We start from the raw sequence: 22,447 nt of genomic DNA, 5'->3' as shown, positions 1-22,447 counted from the left end.
GGTGGATCATCTGAGGTCAGGAGTTCGAGACCAGCCTGGACAACACGATGAAACGCTGCCTATACTAAAAATACAAAAATTAGTTGGGTGTGGTGCCGCACGCCTGTAATTCCAGCCACTCGGGAGGCCGAGGCACAAGAACCGCTTGAACCTGGGAGGCGGAGTTTTCAGTGAGCCGAGATCGCACCATTGCCCTCCAGCCTGGGTGACAGAGAGAGACTCTGTCTAAAAAAAAAAAAAAAAAAAAGACCATATTCTAGTAACTGAATTTTGACTATACATTGTTAAGAATGTGACCAATTTGAACCATCGGCACCCTTGAACCATTATTGAGACCATAACAGTATTTGGTAATCTTTCTTCTATTTCAAATTTGTGAAATGCTTAAGCACATGTTTTTTTTTAAATTATTTTTATAGAAACAGAAACTGCTAAACAACTTGAATACTATTTTTCTTTCTTTCTTTCTTTGAGATGGAGTTTCAGTCTTTTTTTTTTTTTTTTTTTGAGACGGCATCTTGCTCTGTCACCCAGGCTGGAGTGCAATGGCGTGATCTCGGCTCACTGCAACCTCCACCTCCCGGGTTCAAGCAATTCTCCTGCCTCAGCCTCCCAAGTAGCTGGGACTACAGGCACCCACCACCATGCCCAGCTAATTTTTATATTTTTAATAGAGACGGGGTTTCACCATGTTGGCCAGGATGGTCTCGATCTCTTGACATCGTGATCCACCTGCCTCGGCCTCCCAAAGTGCTGGGATTACAGGCGTGAGCCACTGCGCCTGGCCGGAGTTTTACTCTTTTTGCCCAGGCTGGAATGCAATGGCACGATCTCGGCTCACTGCAACATCTGCCTCCCCGGTTCAAGTGATTCTCCTGTCTCAGCCTCCCGAGTAGCTGGAATTACAGGGGCACGCCACCACGCCCGGCTAATTTTTGTATTTTTAGTAGAGACAGGGTTTCATTATATTGGTCAAGCTGGTCTCGAACTCCTGATTTCAGGTAATCTGCCCGCGTCGGCCTCCCAAATTGCTGGGATTACAGGCATGAGCCACCGTGCCTGGCCTGAGCCAGAACACCCAGCCTGAGCTACTTATGAACAAACATCACATTTTAGAAACAGTGACCCAAGAAAGCCCAAACTCTTTGACTTGGTATATAAGGCATTCCATAATCTAGTTCCTTGACTAGCATTATAACGACACTACCAACAATACCACCTCTCTCTACTGAGACCTTCCCATGTGATCAGGTAGCATTGCAAACGGATACTCTTATTTCAAACTCACAATAACCCTAACAGGTGGGTACAATGATTGTTATTATGAATTTATAGATAGGGAAATTGAGGCTTGCAGAAGTACTTGCTCAAGGCCACGAAGCTAGTATGATAATTCAAGGTCAAGCAGGGATCTGATGATCCTAAGCTCATATAGTTTTTTTTTTTTTGAAACTGGGTCTTGCTCTGTCTCCCAGGCTGGAGTGCAGTGGTACAATCATAGCTCAGTGCAGCCTCAAATTCCCGGGCTCAAGTGATCCTCCCACCTCAGCCTCCCAAGAAGCTGGCACTACAGGTATGCACCATCACACCTGGCTAAGTTTTTAATTTTTTATACAGACAGGGTCTTGCTTTGTTGCCCAGGCTGGTCTCAAACTCCTGGGCTCAAATGATCTGCCCACCTTGGCCTCCCAAAGTGCTGAGATTACAGGTGTGAGCCACGGCACCTGGCCTATTGTCTAGTTCTGAATGTCCATACCATGATTCCTGCCCAGCTTCTCTGACATCTGCTCCTGCGGTCTCTCACACACACACCCTGTACAACTGACCTTTCCTCTCTGTACCCGTGGCTGTCTTGTTCCCCGTGTCAGGGACATTCTCTGACGTTCCTCTCCTTGTCATCCTGATGAACTTTCACTCATCCTTCATCTTCCAGTGCAAGAGTATTTTCTGTGAAGTTTTTCCTTCCACCCACATCCCAGGATTTTTACCTTGTCTGTAATGTAGCTAAAATTTTATTTCTTTCCATTCTCCAGACAAAAATGTGAACATGTCTAGAGTGACAGCTCAGTTATTAAGAATTACACTATGACAGAACATAATTTACTACATTGTATCTGATTGTTCCCTGCTCTATCATTAGTTGACTCTACTTATTGACTTATGCCTCAATGAACAGGCAATTTCTTACCTTCAAATGTTATTCTCAGGCAGTAGGGGAACAGAATTAATTCTTATTGCATCTATAATAGCAGCTACTTAAATTCATGACACAAAGAGAATACATTCTCTATTTTCCCTTCTCCAATTTAATCTCTGAGAGTGAGACCCACGATGATAATAGGTGAATTTTCTAAATTCACTAACTCCAAGCGATGCTGGGGATATTGTCTATGGATACTCAGAAAACAGCCCAATCAAGGCAGCAAGAATGTATCTTTAGTTCTCATGGCAATTAAGAAAGCTATAAATCAATCTGTTACATTCTCTTTGAAGAAAAAGTACAGAGTAGTGGTTTAGAGCAATGGTTTTAAAATTCTTTCGAAAATTCACTTCAGTGGTATGCATTTTAAGCCTGTATCTCTGCAAATGTGTGTATTTACTTATTATTTATAGCTTTTATATATGAACTACTGTACTATTCAGTATATTACAAAAACATTGGCCAGGAACCGTAGCTCACACCTGTAATCCTAGCACTTTGGGAGGCCGAGGTGGGTGGATCACTTGAGGCCAGGAGTTTGAGACTAGTCTGGCTAACATGGTGAAACCCCATCTCTACTTAAAAAAAAAAAATAGCCAGGTGTGGTGGCATGTGCCTGTGGTTCCAGCTACTCAAGGAGGCTGAGGTGGGAGGCTTGCTGCAGTGAGCCATGGTTGCGCCAGTGTACTCCAGCCGGGATGCCAGAGTGAGACCTTGTCTCAAAAAAAAAAAAAAAAAAAATTCATGAAATGGAAAGTAAAAGGAATGATATAAGGAATACATATAAATAGAGGTCCCATTGTTTTCCTTCTTCACCCTAATAGATCATCTTGTGTACTTGCTGGGTGATATAATCACACTGCTATAGTCTACAGATCATTCACTAGGCAAGTCAACTACTTGGGGCCTCAGTTGTTTCACCAGTAAAATGGGAATCATAATTATATTTACACCATAAAGCTATGGGGATTAAAGTCATTCCACATTTATTTGACAAATAGTTGCTGAGAGCCTACCAGGAGTAGGGTACTGTTTAGAAAATAGGATATACCACTAGGTAAAATACCTAGCTCAGTGGCTGGCACATGCAAAGTGTTCAATTGATGTTTTCTGTAATTACTCCTAACAGAAGGCGGCTCAGTCACAGCCTTGAAAAAAGCATGGGCTGGGTGCAGTGGCTCACGCCAGTAACCCCAGCACTTTAGGAAGGTGATGCGGGCAGATCACTTGAGGCTGAGAGTTCAAGACCAGTCTGGGCAACATGGCGAAACCCCATCTCTACGAAACAAACAAATAAACAAATAAAAAAACACAAAAATTAGCCGGGTGTGGTGCCGCACGCCTGTAATTCCAGCTACTAAGATGGCTGAGGCACGAGAATCGCTCGGACCTGGGAGGCAGAGGTTACGAGCTGAGATCATGCCACTGCATTCCAGCCTGGGCGATAGAGTGAGACTCTGTCTCAAAATAAATAAATAAAATAAAATAAAAAAATTAATTCAAATTAAGAGGCATAGATAAAATCAAATGTCTTCTACACATCTCCAGAACTGTGCAGGGGATAGGATGCCCTCCTCATCCGTGGATATGAACTGTTTCATTCTCAGCAGGTGTAGCTGAAGAACAGAGGAGAGATAACATAGCCTGGCTTGACCACTTACAAGGCACATGACTCTGGGTGAGTTATTTAGTCTCTCCATGCCTCAGTTTCCTCATCTCTGCAATGGGTATAATATCAATACCTACCTCCTGGGGTTGTTATGAGGATTACATGAGCTTTTAGTAATAACATACTTGACACAGGGTAAGTGCTGTATAAGTTTGTTGTATAAATAATACAATTAATAAAAGAAGCATATTTCTTCATATTTGATCTTAGTCAAAAGGCCAAGAAGCAATAAAAGAAGCATAATTCTTAATCACACAATCACACTAGGCATTAGGATTATTAAATTATCTTGGCCAGGGGTGGTGGCTCATGCCTGTAACCCCAGCACTTTGGGAGGCTGAGGTGGGAGGATTGCCCAGTAGTTCAAGACCAGCCTGGGCAATGTAGTGAGACCCAGTCTTTACAAAAAATATTTAAAAAATTAGCCAAGTGTGGTGACATACACCTGTAGTCTCAGCTACTCAGGAGGCTGTTGTGGGAGGATCACCTGAGCCTAGGAGTGGGAGGCTGGAGTGAGCTATGATTGCACCACTGCACTCCAGCCTGGGCAACAGAGTGGGACTCCATCCCCACAACCTGCCAAAAAAAAAAAAAAAAAGATGCTCAAAAAAACTAATAGATAAATCTATAATTACAGTTAAAGATTTTGGCACATTTCTCTCTCTTACTGAGAAAACAAGCACACACACAAAAGATCAAGAAGGTTACAGAAGACTTGCACAATATGATTAACAAGTTTGGCCTAACATATATAAAACTTTATACCCAACAATTGCAGAATACACATTTTGTTTTTTTGAGGTGGAGTCTCACTCTGTGGCCCAGGCTGGAGTGCAATGGCATGATCTCAGCTCACTGCAACCTCTGCCATCAGGGTTCAAGCGGTTCTCCTGCCTCAGGCTCCTGAGTAGCATGCGCTACCATGTCCAGCTAATTTTTTGCATTTTTAGTAGAGACGGGGTTTCGCCATGTTGACCAGGCTGGTCTCGAACTCCTGACCTCAGGTGATCCACCCGCCTCTCAGCCTCCCAAAGTGCTGGGATTACAGGCGTGAACCACCGCATCCGGCCATACACATTATTTTCAAGTGCATATGGAAGCTTTGCCCACACTGACCATATACTGGGTCAAAAAGAGTCTCTTAACAAATATCAAAGAATAAAAACATATAGAGTATATTTTCTGACTGTTGTCAAGATAGAAATAACAGAATCTCATATTTTGCATGGCTTCTGTGTTTATGAACATTAATAAATTTGTATGCCTTTTTCTCCTAAAAAATTAATAAGCAAAAGAGAACTACCTTCCCCTATGTGTTTAGGAGTTAAGCAACACCTTTTAAACAATCTTCTTTTCTTCTTCTTCTTCTTTTTTTTTTTTTTTTTGAGACAGCATCTCGCTGTGTCTCCCAGGCTGGAGTACAGTGGCGCAACCTCAGCTCACTGCAACCTCTGCCTCCCGGGTTCAAGTGATTCTTGTGCCTCAGCCTCCTGAGTAGCTGGGATTACAGGTGTCCACCACCACGCCTGGCTAATTTTTGTATTTTTAGTAGAGACAGGTTTCACCATGTTGGCCAGACTCATCTAGAACTCCTGGGCTCAGGTAATCCTCCCATCTCAGTCTACTGAGTAGCTGGGACTACAGGCATGTGCCACTATGCCTGGCTAATTAAAAAGTAAATTTAGAGATGGGGTCTTGCTCCGTTGCCCAGGCTTGTTTCTAATTTCTGGCCTTAAGTAATCCTCCTGTCTTGGCCTCCTGAAGTGCTGGGATTACATTTGTGTTACCATACCTGGCTAATTAAATTAAAAAATTTAGAGCATGTAGGGGTATGTGTGTTGGGGGGTGGGTGGTGGGTTACTTTTTATGTTGCCCAGGCTTGTCTCATACTCCTGGCCTCAAGGGATCCTCTTACCTCAGCCTCCTGAGTAGCTGGGATTACAGGCGTGAGCCAGTACACCCAGCTACAACTTGAAACACATGCTCTGTGTTCTCAGTAAGCACTCTGCCCAGCAACCCTCTGCTCACTTTAGAATGTTCATTCCCCGTCTCCAAGATGATGATTTTATTCAGCATCTCGGCAACATTCAACCCAGTTGGTCACTTTCTCCTTCCTGAAATATTCTGCCCTCTTGGCTTCATGAGCCCACACTCCGATTTCCCTCCTCTTTCCACCTCCTGCATGGATGCCTCCATTATCTGATTTCTAAATGGTGGGCAGCCTGGAGTTCTAGTCTCACTTCTCTTTGATTTCTCTCTTTACACTCTCTAAGTGATCTCAGCTGGTCTCCAAATTTACATATCAAGTCTAAACCTCTTTGAGCATATCCCACTGTCTAGGGTATATCTTTCTGGATGTCTCACGGGATCTCAAGTCTACTGGGCTCAGCACGGAATGGTTGACATCTTCCTGCCCTCTCCCCCAACAAAATACTCTTCTCCTCTCCTAGTCTTTCTTTCCATCTTAGTACATGGAATTATCAACCTGTGAGCCTTCTCTAATATGTGCCTTTCCTTCAACTACTCTATGTGATCCAGCAGCAAGACTTGTTATTTCTACCTCTTACACATTATTCTCATCTGTCCACTCCCTTTCCATCTCCCCTGCAATTAATTTATTTTAAAAATTACTTATTTATTTTTTTGAGACAGAGTCTCACTCTGTCACCCAGGCTGGAGTGCAGTGGGGAGATCTCAGCTCACTGCAACCTCCGCCTCCTGGGTTCAAGCAATTCTCTTGCCTCAGCCTCCTGAGTAGCTGACAGGTGCCGGTCACCATGCCTGGCTAATTTTTGTATTTTTAGTAGAGACGAGGTTTCACTGTGTTAGCCAGGCTGGTCGCGAACTCCTGACCTCAGTTGATCCACCTGCCTCGTTCTCCCAAAGTGCTGGGATTACAGGCGTAAGCCACCGTGCTGGTCCACTGCAATTACTTTAAATTAAATTGCCTTCCTTCTGTTTCCCAAATAAGCCCCAGGCTTCCTGCCTGGGGGCCTTTGCATGTGCTCTTGCCTTGCCTAGAACACTGAAAGCATTGAGTTCCATATGGCCCAAATTTCATTACGGGGAACAATCTCAAAAGACTCCAAGTCATTCCCAAAAAAATCCCGTGAGAAGAGATCTTATTTCACCACACCCACCTTCTAATCCATATCCAAAACAAACCCGTGCTTGTTCCAAGCAAAAAACAAAGTCTGATAGATGATAGTTCTGAGGGTATCTCTAATCACAAAATTGGCCTCAAATTTCCTCTTGGCTTTCAGTTTCTCCCAATATTAGAGGGAGACAGTGTCCAGCTTATTAACCTTTCGAATTCATGTAGTAGTCTGAGAAAAAGAGACACAATATTTTGTACCTCCACCCAACAAGTGGTATCTTTTTCCATCCTCTAACTCTGGGCTTGACTACGTAACTTGTCTAGGCCCATGGGGCCTCGCAAACAAGATGCAAGCAAATGCTTGAACAATGCTTGTGTACTGGGGCTTCCCTTCTCTTGCTGCGTTTGGAACCCAGCTGTCATATGAAAGGCTGGGCTAGCCCTCTAGCTAGGGAGACACGTGGCCTGGTCAATTTCAATTGCCCCTGCCAATCAGCAGACACCTGGGTGAGATCATCCACAAACAACCAACTCTCAACCAACCTGCCAGCAGACTATCTACACGAGTGAACCCAGGCCAGGACAGCAGCAGTGCCCAGATGATCCCAGCTGCCACTTCCAACTCACAGAGTTAGGAGTTATAAGTGATGGTTGTTTGAAGCCACTAAGCTTTGAGGTGGTCTGTAGTGCAAGAAAAACTGATATACCTCTTGTGTTCATTTTTTCATATTGCAAATCCAAGTATGCTCCTTCCCTACTTAAAATGCTTTAATAGGCTGGGCACAGTAGTTCATGCCTGTAGTCCCAGCACTTTGGGAAGCCAAGGCAGGCGGATCACCTGCGGTCAGGATTTTGAGACTAGCCTGGCCAACATGGCGAAACCATGTTTCTACTAAAAATACAAAAAAAAAAAGAAAATTAGCGGGGCATGGTGGCAGACACTTGTAATCCCAGCTACTCAGGAGGCTGAGGCGGGAGAATTGCTTGAACCTGGGAGGCGGAGGTTGCAGTGAGCCGAGATTGAACAACTGCACTCCAGCCTGGGCGACAGAGCAAGACTCTATCTCTAAATAAATAAAATAAAATAAAATAAAATAAAATAAAATAAAATAAAATAAAATGCTTTAATAGTTGCTCATTGATCCCAGGATGAAACCCAAGTCATTAGCCAGGGCTTTGGAGCTCCACATAATCTGGATGGCCTCATCTAACACAGTCTGAAATATGCAATGTGTTTGGTCCACCAGCATTCTTGAGCCCTTGCCCTCCTCAAGGCCTTCACACACACCACCTGGTTGACCCTTACCCCTCTCTCACACCCCAACTTAAAAATTGCATCATCAGAGAGGCCTCTTTTGACCAACTCTGTCCCCACTTTTATGCCCCCGCAACTGAAGTATGTCTTTAGTTATAGATTCCTTTTTTTTTTTTTTTTTTTTTTTGAGACAGAGTCTCACTCTGTCACCCAGGTTAGAGCGCAAGGGTGCGATCTCGGCTCACTGCAAACTCTGCCTCCTTCCTGGGTCCAAGCAATTCTCCTGCCTCAGTCTCTGGAGTAGCTGGGACTACAGGTGTAAACTACCACTCCCGGCCTTCAGTTATATATTCTTATCATATCTTATTACCTTCCTTCTTAGCAAATGCCCCACTTTGAAACAATGTATCATCTTGTATGATGACTTAATAGCTGCCTTCCCCACTGGACTATAAACCCCATGAGAATAGAGTGTCTCTGTTTCGTTCACAAATGTAGCCCCAAACTTGCACAAACTGTCACATGGCAACTGTTGGACAGCTATTTTTTTTCTCTTTGAGACAGGGTCTCACTCTGTCACCCAGGCTGAGTGCAGTGGCGCAATCATGGCTCACTGCAGCCTCGACCTCCTGGGCTCAAGCTATCCTCCTCCTGAGTAGCTGGAACTACAAGTGCATGCCACCACACCTAGCTAATTTTTTTTTTTTTTTTGTATTTTTTGTAGAGATGAGGTTTTGCCATGTTGCCCAGGCTGGTCTGGAACTCCTGGGTTCAAGCAATCCAGCCGCCTAGGCCCCACAAAGTGCTGGGATTACAGATATGAGCCACTGCGCCCAGCCTGGATAGCTTTCTTTCGAAGCTGTCTGGTGGTTAACTGTGTGGGCGCTGGAGAAAACTGCTTGGGCTTAAATCCTAGCTCTATCACTTATTAGCTGAGTGCCCTTAAGCAAGTGACCTAATGAGCTGCTCCTTGCCTCAGTTTCTCCATCTTGGAAATGGAGATAGAAATAGCACCCTGTCATTGAGTCACTCGGCGGATTCTGCTCTGTCGTTGTTAAAAGTTTCTTGCCGAACAGACGTTGGTATAGCTCAGATGACAGTGAACCAAAAGCTTTTGACACAGCCACCATCTCCTTTCTCCGGGGCTACAGATACTGCCATGATTTAATTTAATTTTACTTTACTTTATTTTATTTCATTTTATTTTATTGAGATGGAGTCTTGGTCTGTTGCTCAGGCTGGAGTTAAGTGGCGTGATCTCGGCTCACTGCAACCTCTGCCTCCTGGGCTCAAGCGATTCTCGTGCCTCAGCCTCTCGAGTAGCTGGGATTACAGATGTGCACCACGATGCTTGGCTAATGTTTGTATTTTTAGTAGAGATGGGGTTTTCTCTATGTTGGCCAGGCTGGTCTCGAACTCCTGACCTCAGGTGATCTGCCTGCCTCAGCCTCCCAAAGTGCTGGGATTACAGGTGTGAGCCACTGTGTCCAGCCACTGCCATAATTTCACAATTCACATTTGGCTTCCCCATGGTTCAACTAATATATGTAATACATGTGCAAGACTTGTTATTTCTATCCCTTAAACATCATTCTAATCTGTCCTCTCCCTGTCCATCTCTACTGCAATTACATTGAACTAAATCGCTCACACGCTGCCTCATTCTGCAAAGGTGTGGCCTCAAACTCGGAGCCAGCTCTACGAGATGCCTCTCGATGCCCGAGCGCATCCAGCACTAGATTTTTTGCTCCTGCTTTGAGCCCTGGTTTCTCCCACAGAGAGTCAGATGTTTGGGGTCCGAGTGCCTTGTCTCCTGACTGCTGTAACTGTGCCTCCTATCACTTGATCGTTCCCTTGCTGAGCTGGGGTGTGGAGCCAAGAAACCACCTCCCAGGAAACAGTTCTGATGGCCCCAAGCAATGTATCCATCTCCTTTAACACATACGTGCACGCACGTACACACACCGGGAACTGGGCATTCTACACTGTCTTAGTGAAAAAAGAATTTTTTTTAGAAGGTACATTTCCAATCACCAAGTCCTTAGAAGCTGTTCTTTCAGGCTCTGGCCAGAAAGGACAAAAATCTAGGTATCCAGAAAAATAATTTTAAAAAGCGAGGTTAGAGGATGAGAGGAACTCCTAAGAAAATCAGTGGGAGACAGAAAGGTATGTGAATAAAAAAGAAAATCCAGCCGGACTCAGGGGTTGATGCCTGTAATCCCAGCTCTTTCGGAGGCCAAGGCGGGGAGATCACTGGAGGTCAGGAGTTCGAAACCAACCTGGCCAACATGGTGACATGGTGAAACCCCATCTCTACTAAAAATACGAAAAAATTAGACGGGTGTGGTGGTGGGCGCCTCTAATCCCAGCTACTCGGGAGGCTGAGACAGGAGAATCGCTTGAACCCGGGAGGCAGAGGTTGCAGTGAGCCGAGATTGCGCCACTGCACTCCAGCCTGGGCGACGGAGCGAGATTCTGTCATAAATAAATAAATAAATAAATAAATAAATAAATAAATAAATAAATAAATAAATCCGAGGGCAGGGGGTGGAAAGGGGGAAGGTGAGAGGTGAGAGAGGTTAGGAGGAGTAAGATAGAGAGAGGAGAGGCTGGGAATAAGATGGGCTGGGAAGGGAGAGGGAGGACAGCGAAGGAGAAGCTCCTTCCACCCCAGCAGAGCCAGCGCAGCGCTGCTCCCTAGGAAGGCTGCGTCTGTTTGGCAGGGCCCGAGAGCCGCAGCTCCCCAGAGCCGGCAGGCACTTCCCTTCCAACGTGCCCAGCGAGGGTGCCCTGCGCATGCTAATGAGGCAGTTGAGGACAGCTTCGCAGATAATTGCTGAAAGTGTGCAGTAACTTACCAGGCTGGGAGTCAGTGGGCTGCAAAATGATGGGGCACCGCTCCTGGGGGCCCCCAGCAGAGGGGCCTGGTCTCCAGGTACCCGGCGCTCACAGGTTAGTGGCTGCAAGACGACGGGTTTTCCATTCAGTCAGGCACTGGACCCAGCGACGGGGAGAGCCAGACCAAAGGCAAAGGAGAGGAGGGGAACCTGCTTGTGTTTTTGTATTTAAATTGTTTTTGAACCCACGTAGCCCTGGGAGTCACATGCCGCCTCCAACATCACCGGAGCCATCACATGATACAGGTCCCCCATCATGTGATGAGACAAATCTGCCTAACTTCAGTCCCCCACCCCCAGCCCCCGCTCACAGACTGACAGATAAAATGCTTCTGGAGGACCCCCCGCCCCCTACCCCCAGTCAGTGACAGAGGGAGGGACGCAGATGGAGAACCCTCGCAGCCCATGCAACGCGAAGATCTTGATGAATAGTTAATATGCCTTTCTCTCTCCTCCTAAGCTACTGCGACTTGGAGCGGTGCCAGCCTCATTTGAATTCCAGCCTTTGTGAATAACTCAAGTGTCGCCGCTGTTGCTCCAGCAATTGCAGGGCGTTTGAGCTCACACCATCCCGCCTCGTTCTAGAAGCCCAACTCGGCTGCCTCCCCTCCCCACAGCTTCCAAGCCTCCTCACAGGGCAGTGGCAGTGGGGGTTGGAGGTGGGGAGACTGGAGCTGCAGAAGGGGAGACCACTCCAGCTGAACCTTCTAGTCCCTCCACCCCCCAGCTGCAGTAGGAGTCAGGTGGGGCCCCGACTGGGTATCTGATTAGGCGATTAGGCTGCCTCTGTTCTACTTAGTGATCATAGCTCTGTTTTCTCTGCAGATATTTCCCTTCTGTTTCTCTCTCTCTCTCTCTCTCTGTCTGTCTCTCTCTCTCTCTCTCTGTCTCTCTCTCTCTCTCTCATACATATGTACATTTCTCCATTTCTTCCCTTAATCAGGATACAGTTAAATCGACAGAAAAATCAGCTGGGTTTGGCCGGGTGCAGTGGCTCACACCTGTAATCCCAGCATTTTGGGAGGCCAAGGCGAGTGGATCACCTGAAGTCAGGAGTTCTAAGACCAGTCTGGCCAACATGGTGAAACCCCATCTCTACTAAAAATATAAAAAATTAGCTGGGCATGGTGGCACACACCTGTAATCCCAGCTACTTGAGAGGCTGAGGCAGGAGAATTGCTTGAACCCAGAGGTGGAGGTTGCAGAGCAAGATTCTGTCTCAAAAAAAAAAAAAATCGGTTAAGTTTGTTTCTTCCCATTGTAGTAACCTCCTTTGCTCATGTTTTCATTCACTCGATCTTTTATTAAACAAATATTTTTGTAGAGCACCTAACATGCTGCAGGTCTCGTACTAGGCACTGAGAAAGATGGAAGGGAGGGAAGACATGTTAAAGAAATGCATAAAGCCACATCTCTGTTCTTGAGGTGCCTGTCGTCTGTTAAAGGCAACAGAATCATAAACAGATCTGGCAGATGCAAAATTCCAGAGTCACACAAACTCAAGTGTGCAAAGATGTGAATCCTCTATTTGTCTAAACCTGAACTTCACTTCTACCTCCCGCCCCACTCCCCTATTCTGCCCAATATAGGAAACTGCATCTCATCACTTTCAAATAAACTCAGACACCTGGGTGACTTTTCTCTGCTTCAGATTTACAGTAAGTCAAGTTAAAGATTTTTTTTTCTTGTTGCCTTTCTTTCTTCTCCCTACTATTGATACTAAGCTCTGATGCTCACTCGAATAATCAAACAAGTAAACAAATTGTGCAGACTGCTTTCCTTTGTAGAGAGATAGTATGATTTGCTGGCACTCTGCAGGTGGGGGCCTTTTTGAGCAAAGAAGGATTGTGGTGTTTTTGTTTTGTTTTGTTTTGACGGAGTCTCGCTCTGTTGCCCAGGCTGGAGTACAGTGGCACAATCTTGGCTAACTGTAATCCCAGCTACTCAGGAGGCTGAGGCAGGAGAATCTCTTGAACTCGGGAGGCAGAGGTTGCAGTGAGCTGAGATCGTGCAGCTGCACTCCAACCTGGGAAACAGAGCAAGACCCTGTCTAAAAACAAACAAACAAACTCTGCACGATTTGTTTACTTGTTTGATTATTCGAGTGAGCATGAGATCTTAGTATCAATGGTAGGGAGAAGAAAGGCAACAAGAAAAAAAATCTTTAACTTGACTTATTGTAAATCTGAAGCAGAGAAAAGTCACCCAGGTGTCTGAGTTTATTTGAAAGTGATGAGATGAAAAAAAAAAAAAGTAGCAAAGTAGCAAAAAGTAGCAAAAGGTGGCCAGCAAAAAGGACTTCTTCCTTACAGACCTCTCTCAGCCACTGTGCCTGGCCCACCTTTTGCTCCTCTGATGTAGTCATGGGAGGCAGCCATCATGTGACGATGAGGTGAAAAATCTTCACTGACATTCTGGGGATGGCAGAGTGGAAGGACAGAAAAACATAAGTTCTCAATAGAAGTGAGTTGCCAAACTGACCCTGGGACCACCTATGTTAGAAAAATCAAGCATCTTTATGGTTGATTTTTTGTATTTCATCACTTGTGATTGGAGCTCATCCTAACTGAAACAGCACCCATGGAATTTGGCAGTTGCTCCAGCTACCAATGGTTTTTGAAGAACAGCATCTGTAAAGCTATGGAGGTGCAAGTCTGAGGATAATAGGTTGAGAAGTAATCTTAATCATGCACAGTGGTGCAAGCCCATAGTCCCAGCTACTCCAGGAGACTGAGGCAGAAGGAGCACTTGGACCCGGGAGTTCCAGATCAGCCTGGGCAGCATAGTGAGACCCTCTCTCCAAAACAAACAAAAAACAAAAAAGAAGTAACTGGAAACATTCCATTTCTGACAATATGGGGGACCAAATATGAAAGACAAAATAATCATAAAGAAATTCTGGATTAAAAATAACCAACATTCTTTTAAGTGTGTAGCTGAGCCCTCAGAAAGAAAGAACGGAGGGCCGGGACAGAAGCAGCAGTGCGGCCGCCACCACCATGGCACTGCAGGCTGATCGACAAGGCTGCAGAAGACGTGAGGAAGCTGCCAACAAGACCAGATGAGGGGTCGGGCGCAGTGGCTTACGCCTGTAATCCCAACACTTTGGGAGGCTGAGGTGGGTGGATCATCTGAGGTCAGGAGTTCGAGCTTGGCCAACATGGCGAAACCCCGTCTCTACTGAAAATGCAAAAATTAGCCGCAGGTGGTGGCGGGCGCCTGTAATCCCAGCTACATGGGAGGCTGAGGCAGCCGAATCTCTTGAACCCGGCAGGCAGAAGTTGCAGTGAGCCGAGATCGTGCCACTGCACTCCAGCCTGGGGGACAGAGCGAGACTCCATCTCAAAAAAAAAAAAAAAAAAAAAAAGCAGATAATAAAGAACTGAAAAAACTCGATGGACTTTACAAACAAGCTATAATTGGAGACATTAATATTGAGTATCTGGGAATGCTGGATTTAAAGGGCAAGGCCAAATGGGCAGCATGGACCCTCCAAAAAAGCTTGTCAAAGGAAGATGCAACGAGTGTCTCTATTTCTAAGGCAAAAGACCCGATAGAAAAATAGGACATTTAGAATACAGTGTATGAGAAATTTTTCCAGCCAGTTGCAGTGGCTCACACCTGTAATCCCAAAACTTTGGGAGGCCAAAGTGGGCGGATCACTTGAGGTCGAGTTTGAGACCAGCCTGGGCAGCATGGTGAAACCCCGTCTCTACCAAAAATATAAAAATTAGCCGGCCATGGTGCATGCCCGTAATCCCAGTTACTTGTGAGGCTGAGGCACAAGAATCACTTGAACCCGGGACGCGGAGGCTGCAGTGAGCCGAGATGGCATCACTGCACTCCAGCCTGGGCAACAAAGCAAGACTCTGTCTCAAAAAAGAATACAGTGTATGAGAAAGTTTTCTTTTTGAAGCCTTGATAATGCTCTCATGACCTAACATTTAGAGGGAAAGAGGCACTGTTCACTCTATGTATCATGTATATCTTTGCTATTAGCATGAATTGTAGTAACAGGAGTATGCTGAAACTACATAGTTAACTAAATTGTGCTTGCTTAAACCAGGTGTCCTTAAATGTTCTTTTAGAAAAGTATTTGATTTTTTATTTTTGTAGATTTAGGGGGTACAAGTGCAGTTTTGTCACGTGGATATATTATATAGTGGCAGTCTGGGCTTTTAGTGTGCCCATCACCCAAATAGTGTACATTGTACCCAAAAGGTAATTTCTCATCCCTCAGCCCCTCCCACCCTCCCACCTTTTCAAGTCTCCAGTGTCTCTTATTCCACACTCCATGATCCTGTGTACACACTGTTTAACTCCCACTTGTAAGTGGGAATGGGTGGTGTTTGCCTTTCTGTTTCTGAGTTATTTGCACTTAAAATAATGGCCTCCAGTTCCACCCATGTGGATACATAAAATCAAATAAATAAATAAATAAAATCAAACATGATTTTATTCTTTTTTTATGTCTGACTGGTATCCCATCATGTACCATCTTTTCTTTATCCAGTCACCCATGGATGGACATTGGATTGATTCCAGGTCTTTGTTATTGTGAACTGTGCTGTGATAGGCATACAAGTGCAGGTATCTTTTGGATACAACGATTTCTTTTCCTTTGGGTGGATACCCAGTGGTGGGATTGCTGGGTAGAATGATAGTTCTATTTTTCGTTCTTTGTGAAATCTCCATGCTGTTTGTCATAGAGGTTGTACTGATTTGCATTCCCACCAATAGTGTGTGAGCGTTCCCTTTTCTCCGCATCCTCGCCAACATCTGTTGGTTTTTGACTATTTAGAAAGTCTTGCCCTGGTAGTATGTACACAGACTTTAACAATTATTTCTTCTTTTGGCTCATCTGTTCTCCTACAAGGAGTTGGTGTTACTGGTATAATAAAAACAGGTTATTAATTTAAAAAAAGGGCCAGGTACAGTGGCTCACATCTGTAATCCCAGCACTTTGGGAGGCCAAGGTGGGGAGATCACTTGAGGCCAGGAGTTCGAGACCAGCCTGGCCAACATAGCAAAACCCCATCTCTACTAAAATTACAAAAATGCCAGGTGTGATGGCATGTGCCTGTAATATCAGCTACTCAGGAGGCTGAGGCAGGAGAATTGCTTGAAATGGGGGAAGGCAGAGGTTGCAGTGAGCAGAAATCATGCCGCTGCACTCCAACCTGGGAGACACAGCAAGACCATCTAAAAAAATTAATAATAATAATTTTTAAAAAGGGAAGAAAAAACCCCAGAAAACTAGAGAGCTAGGCATACGAGTTAACGCTGTATCCACCCTGGGGATTTAGTGCTTGGCAGGGACATGGCAGCCTTGGGAGGTTGGGTTGCAACTCCAAGCAGGTACAGGGGACAAAGTCTTGTGCCTGGGAGTGGAAACTTCCACATCAGCTTGGGACTCTTAAAAGTGCTGTATCCTCAGTGAAAATGTGCATGGTGGTAAATTTTATGTGTCACATTGACTAGCCACGGGGTGCCCAGATTAAACATTATTTCTAGATGTGTCTGTGAGGATGTTTCTGGATGAGATTAACATTTCAGTGGATGGACTCAGTAGAGAACATTGCCCACTTCAATGTGGGTGGAAATCATTCAATCTCAATGGAACGAAAGGGTCATCTGTGGTGGAGGAAGGAGGTGGAAGAAGGAGGAAATTTCCCCTTTTGCTTCCTGCCTGCCTTCTTGAGCTGGAACACCTCATCTCATCTTGTCCAGCCTCTGGACTGGGATTTACACCATTGGCTACCCTGGTTCTTAAGCTTTCAGACTTGGACCAAATTACACTCCAAGTTTCCCTGGATCTCCAGCTTGCAGAGAGCAGACTTGTGAGACTTCAGAGCCTCTATAATTGCATGAGCCAATTCCTCATAATAAATCAATCTCTTTCTCTCATGCTGATTCTATTTCTTTGGAGAACCCTAACTAATACATGGTGAAACAAACAAACAAAAAAAGATCACCTTTAAGCCCAGAGAAACACGGAAGCTTGTGTGACTTGACCTGAATTCTGGGTCAAGGCAAAAAAAATACTCCCATGATAATTAATAACCAAGGCCTGTTCTCAAGTAGTTTTGATGTCTGAACATATATTACTTTTATGGCCCTGGAATACCAAAAATAAGAATAACATAGAAAGAGAGGAGCCTCAGAGAGGCAAATATAAAAGTGATCTAGAGGTAAGTTCACTAAGCCCAGACCTCATAGAGTTCCCACAGATTATGTTCCCATTGCAGATGAGTTTATAATCCAAAATTATAAAACATGTTATAAATTACAAAGCACTAGGAGACAGAAGAAAGTGCAGGATTAGACTCCTATAAATTTCATATAATAAAATAATTGGATGGAGATTATTAATAAAACTTTATGCTTAACTTTTTAGAAAGAAGCAGTGCCTTTTGCTTCCAATTAAGATGACATAACAGAAACTGGGTATACTCTTTTCCCTGAAACAACAACAAACAAGATAAAATATATAAAACAACAGTTTTGGCCAGGCATGGTGGCTCACACCTCTAATCCCAGCACTTTGGGAGGCTGAGGCAGGCAGATCACTTGAGGTCAGGAGTTCGAGACCAGCCTGGTGAAACCTCGTCTCTATTAAAAATACAAAAAATTAGCCAGGTATGGTGACTTTGCCTGCAGTCTCAGCTACTTGGGAGGCTGAGGCAGGAGAATTGCTTAAACCCGGGAGACAGAGGCTGCAGTGAGCTGAGATTGCGCCACTGCACTCCAGCCTGGGTGACAGAGAGAGACTTTGTCCCAAAACAACAACAACAACAACAACAACAACGACGACGACAACAACAACAACAACAGTATTTAAGACATTAGACATCAGATAACAAAGGGCAGGGATCTGTGAGAGAAGGGAAACAAACCAGGTGAGCTCTATGATTGCCCCATATTACTGCAGTAATATGCAGCTTCTTGACAAAAAACAGCACAAAGACCAAGAGCAGGAGAAAAGAAATGGAAGTATACTGTTATAAGATTCTTATACTAAGTACACGTGTAGTGGAATACTACTGCTTGAATGTAGACTGTGATAGGTTAAAGGTGTATACTCTAAACCCTAAAGCAACCACTAAAATAATGCAATCAAGAGCAACAGCTAGTAAGCCAATAAAAAATGAAATGGCATAATAAAAATATTCACTTTATCCAAAAGAAAGCAGAAAAAAGAAAAAAGTGGAACAAATAACAGATCATTTAAACCCTTTCATATTAATAATCACATTAAATGTAAATGGCTTGAACACCCCACTCAAAAACAGAGTTTGTCAGATAGAATGAAAACGCAACAATCAACTATATGCTACAAGAAACCCACTTTAAATATAAAACATATTCATCAAATAAGAAAGCTTTGAAATACAGGAAGTAGAATTGACTGAACAGCAAGGAGAAACAGACAAATCTACTATTATAGGCAGATATTTCAACATCCCTCTTTTGATAATTAATAGAACAACTAGACAGAAAATAAGCAAGGATACAGATGACTTGAACAACACTTGAACAAATTTGACCTAATTGAGATTTATGGAACGCTTCATACAACTGCAGAATATATATTCTTTTCAAGTGCACATAGAACATTTACCAGAATAAACCATAGTCTCAGTCATAAATAAATCTCAATAAATTTAAGAAAATTAAAATTATATCAAGCACTCAGACCACAGTGGAATGAAACTGGAAATCAACTTTAAAAGGAATCTTCAACACCATGCAATTACATGGAAATTAAATAACCTGCTCCTGAATGAGCATTCGGTCACAATGAAATCAAGACGGAAATTTAAAAATTCTTCAAACTGAATGATAATAGTGACACAACATATCAACACTTGCGGGATACAGCAAAAGCAGTGCTAAGAGGAAAGTTCATAGCCCTAAATGCCCACATCAAAAAAGTCTGAAAGAGCACAAATAGACAATCTAAGGTCACACCTCAAGGAACTAGAGAAACAAGAACAAACCAAACCCAAACCTAGCAGAAGAAAGGAAATAACCAAGATCAGAGCAGAACTAAATGAAATTGAAACAAACAAACAAAAAATGCAAAAGATAAATGAAACAAAAAGCTGTTTCTTTGAAAAGATAAATAAAATTGATAGACCATTAGCAAGATTAACCAGGAAAAGAAGGGAGAAAATCCAAATAAGCTCAATTAGAAATGAAACGGGAGATATTACAACAGACACCACAGAAATACAAAAGATCATTCAAGGCTACTATGAACACCTTTACACGCACAAACTAGAAAACCTAGAGGAGATGGATAAATTCCTGGAAACATACAACCCTCCTAGATTAAATCGGGGAGAATGAGAATAAATCCAAATAAACTTAAATGGATTCAAATCATACAGAGTATCTTTTCTGACCAAAATGGTGTTAAATTAGACATCAATAACAGAAAGATAACTGAAAAATCCACAAATATTTGGAAACTAAATAATACACTTCTAAATAACCCATGGGTCAAAGGAGAAATCAAAAGGGACATTAGAATTTTTAACCGAAAGAAAATAAAAACACAAACATATAAAAATTTGTTGGATGAAGCTAAAGCAGTATTTAAATGGAAATTTATAATTTTAAATACCTTCTTAGAAAAGAAAAATCACAATAACATCAGCTATTACCTTAAGAAACTAAAAAAAGAGCAAAATCACAAAGAAAACAAAGAGAATAAAGGAAATTATAAAAACCAGAATAGAAATGAATGAAATGGAAAACTGAAAAATGCAGAAATATCAGAAGCTAATATTAGAAGCTTTCAGATCAATAAAATTCACAAACCTCTAGCCATATTGATCAGGAAAAAAAGAGAAAACACAAACTACCAATATCAGAGGCCAAGTGCAGTGGCTCCTGCCTGTAATCCCAGCACTCTGGGAGGCCGAGGCGGGTGAAACACCTGAGGCCAGCAGTTTGAGATCAACCTGGGCAACATGGTGAAACCCCGTCTCTACTAAAAATAGAAAAATTAGCCAGGCATGGTGGCAGGCACCTGTAATACCAGCTACTCAGGAGGCTTAGGCAAGAGAATTGCTTGAACCTGGGGGTTGGAGGTTGCAGTGAGCTGAGATCACGGGGCGACAGAGCGAGACTCCATCTCAAACAAACAAACAAACGAACGAACAAATTACCAATATCAGAATGAGAGAGATAACATTATTCCAGATTCTATAGACATTAAAAAGGATAACCAGAGAATATTATGAACAAGTTTATGCCAGTAAATTTGACAACTTAGATGAAATAGATACATTCCTGGAAAGACGCAAATACTAAACATCACTCAAGAAAAGATAATCTGGAAAGTATATATTTCTCTTAAAGAACTTGAAATCATAGCTTAGATATTTTCAACAAAGAAAATTGGAGAGCCAGATGACTTCACTCAGGAATTCTATCAAATCATTAAGGAAAAAATAATTTTAATTTGACACAAGCTCTTCTAGAAAACTGAAGAGGAAGGAATTTTTCTCAGCTGATTCTGTGAGGCCAGCGTTACTCTGATACCAAGTCCAGACAAAGACAGCACAAAGAACGTAACCACAGAGTAACATCCCTCTTGAACTTAGATGAATAAATTCTTAACAAAATTGTAGCAAATCAAATTTAACAGCGAATGAGGAGGCTGATGCGCAATGGCCAAGCGGAATTTGCCCAGCAAATAGGGTTGGTTTAATGTTCAATTAATGTAATATACATAATAACAAACTAGTAAAGAAAAACCACATAAATATCTCAATAGATGCTGAAAAAAATTGGCAAAATCAAATGTTCATTTCTGATAATAACTCTTAACAAACTGGGAATAGAAGGGAACTTCATCAACCTGATAAAGGGCATTTATAAAAAAAATATACAGCTAACATCATATTTAATGGTAAAAAACTGAAAGCTCTCCCCCTAAGATCAGGAACAAGACAAGGATGTCTGTTCTCACCAATACTATTCAACATTGTACTGTAGGTTCTAGCCAGGGCCATTAGGTAAGGGGAAAAAAAGCAAATAAAAGGCATTCAGTTTAGAAAGAAAGAAGCAAGATTGTCTTTGCAGGTGACATGATAATTTATGTAGAAAATCCTATGAAAGAGTTAATATGTGAGTTTAGTGAGGTTTCAGGATATAACCCCAGTTTCCAAATTCTACTGTATTTCTCTATGCTAGCAACAGTCAGAAATAAAAATCTTAAGAAATACCCTTTACAATAGCGTGAAAAACTTGAGGATAAATCTGACAAAAAAATGTGTCAGCCATGTACACTGAAAACTACAAAACATCATTGAGAGAAATGAAAGAATATCTAAGTAAATGGAAAGAGACATGGGTTTACGTGTTGGGAGGCTCAGTATTAAGATGTCAATTCTCTACCAAATTGATCTATCGACTCAATACAATCCCAGTCAAAATCCCAGTCAAAATCCCAGCTGGCATTTTTTTCTGTAAAAATGGAGACTTTGGGCCGGGTGCGGTGGCTCATGCCTGTAATCACAGCACTCTGGGAGGCCGAAGTGGGTGGCTCACCTGAGGTCAGGAGTTCGGGACCAGCCTGGCTAACATGGTGAAACCCTGTGAGTACTAAAAATTCAAAAATTAGCCGGCTGTGGTGGTGCATACCTGTAATCCCAGCTACTCAGGAGGCGGAGGCAGGAGAATTGCTTGAACCTGGGAGGCGGAGGTTGCAGTGAGCCAAGATCGCGCCACTGCACTCCAGCCTGGGTGACAGAGCGAGACTCCATCACCAATGTTCATAGCAGCATTATTCATAATAGCCCAAAGGTGAAAATAACCCAAATATCCATCCACAGATGATTTGATAAGCAAAATGTGGTATCGGCTGGGCTCAGTGGCTCATACCTGTAATCCCAGTACTTTGGAAGGCCAAGACAGGCGAATCACCTGAGGTCAGGAGTTCGAGACTAGCCTGACCAACATGGTGAAACCCCGTCTCTACTAAAAATACATAAATTAGCCAGGTGTGGTGGCAGGTGCCTGTAATCCCAGCTACTCGGGAGCTGAGGCAGGAGGATCACTTGAACCTGGGAGGCAGAGGTTGCAGTGAGCCAAGATCGTACCACTACACTCCAGCCTGTGCAACAGAGTGAGACTCCGTCTCAAAAGAAAAAACAAAAACAAACAAAAACAACCAAACAACAACAAAAAAGTGGTATACTCACATATTATTATGCAATATTAAAATGGAGGAAAATTCTGGCAAATGCTACAACATGGATAACCCTTAAAGGCATTACGCTAAGTGAATTAAGTCAGCCACAAAATGACAAATATT

General features: G+C 43.3%; 1 protein-coding gene across 8 annotated transcripts in view; it reads right to left on the bottom strand.

Annotated features, from left to right (window-relative positions):
• The window catches only part of TNRC6A (trinucleotide repeat containing adaptor 6A), a 211,906-nt gene extending 200,545 nt beyond the window's left edge, over positions 1–11,361 (bottom strand). For 3 of the 8 annotated variants that reach the window (XM_063598578.1, XM_055100432.2, XM_034950889.3), the window contains exon 1: positions 11,080–11,345. The gene's annotated coding sequence lies outside the window, so the exon portion shown is untranslated. Of the gene's footprint in view, positions 1–11,079 lie in introns of all 8 variants that reach the window. The other 5 variants (XM_055100436.2, XM_063598580.1, XM_024925876.5 and 2 more) reach the window with 4 other exon arrangements.
• Positions 11,362–22,447: the final 11,086 nt, after the last annotated feature.

Source organism: Pan paniscus, chromosome 18, assembly GCF_029289425.2.
Source record: "Pan paniscus chromosome 18, NHGRI_mPanPan1-v2.0_pri, whole genome shotgun sequence".
Taxonomy (NCBI): domain Eukaryota; kingdom Metazoa; phylum Chordata; class Mammalia; order Primates; family Hominidae; genus Pan; species Pan paniscus.
Note: the sequence above shows the minus strand (reverse complement) of the source record. Positions and strands in the feature narration are given on the sequence as shown.